This window comes from Bison bison, unplaced genomic scaffold (assembly GCF_000754665.1).
Source record: "Bison bison bison isolate TAMUID 2011002044 unplaced genomic scaffold, Bison_UMD1.0 scf7180017856752, whole genome shotgun sequence".
Classification (NCBI taxonomy): domain Eukaryota; kingdom Metazoa; phylum Chordata; class Mammalia; order Artiodactyla; family Bovidae; genus Bison; species Bison bison.
The window spans coordinates 16,417-17,041 of NW_011487325.1; the positions used below are offsets into that span (position 1 = coordinate 16,417).

Sequence of the window (625 nt, forward strand, 5' to 3'; positions counted from 1 at the left end):
GCCACAAGTTGATATGCAACTGAGGCACAAATGTCACAACTTGTCACATAAAAAAGTCTTAGACTACATTGATTGTTTTCCTATCATATTTGCACCATTAAATTTTGTAACCATGCTTATTTATCCTCACAAGATTACTCTAAAACCAAAGGAATAGAACAGTGGTATATTTGGTCACCAGTTCTTGGATTGGGAAATTTTTAGGGACCCAGTATGTCAGAGCCAGCCTGATCCTCCTATATGAAAGGCAGGGACTAGGGTCACTTAACACCATTAATCAATTTTCATGTTATTACATCTTAAAATGATAGATTATTCAAAATGTGTTACCATCTTTGGAATGCAGAGACCCAACTCCTTCTCTCTCCCCTGAGAAGATTTTAATTCTGTCTTATTTAGATAGCCATTCCCTCTTTTTCTAGACTCAATTTAGAATGAATTCAACTGAACCATGAATAGGAGATAGTTTTGGCTAAAGTTGATAATGTACTTGAGATCATTTAAGAGCTTCATTTAAGTGAACATATCCAACCCACAAGATGTTGGTAGCTCTTTTGAAGTCTAAAGTTAATGTTAAGTAACCACAACAACAGTGAACCAGTCTACGTGTATGTGCATGCATGTG

The 625-nt window shown here is 35.8% G+C and overlaps 1 protein-coding gene across 1 annotated transcript in view; it reads right to left on the reverse strand.

Annotated features, from left to right (window-relative positions):
• The window catches only part of LOC105002835 (uncharacterized protein CXorf66 homolog), an 11,965-nt gene that overhangs the window by 1,014 nt on the left and 10,326 nt on the right, over positions 1-625 (reverse strand). The gene's annotated exons all lie outside the window — the stretch shown is intronic.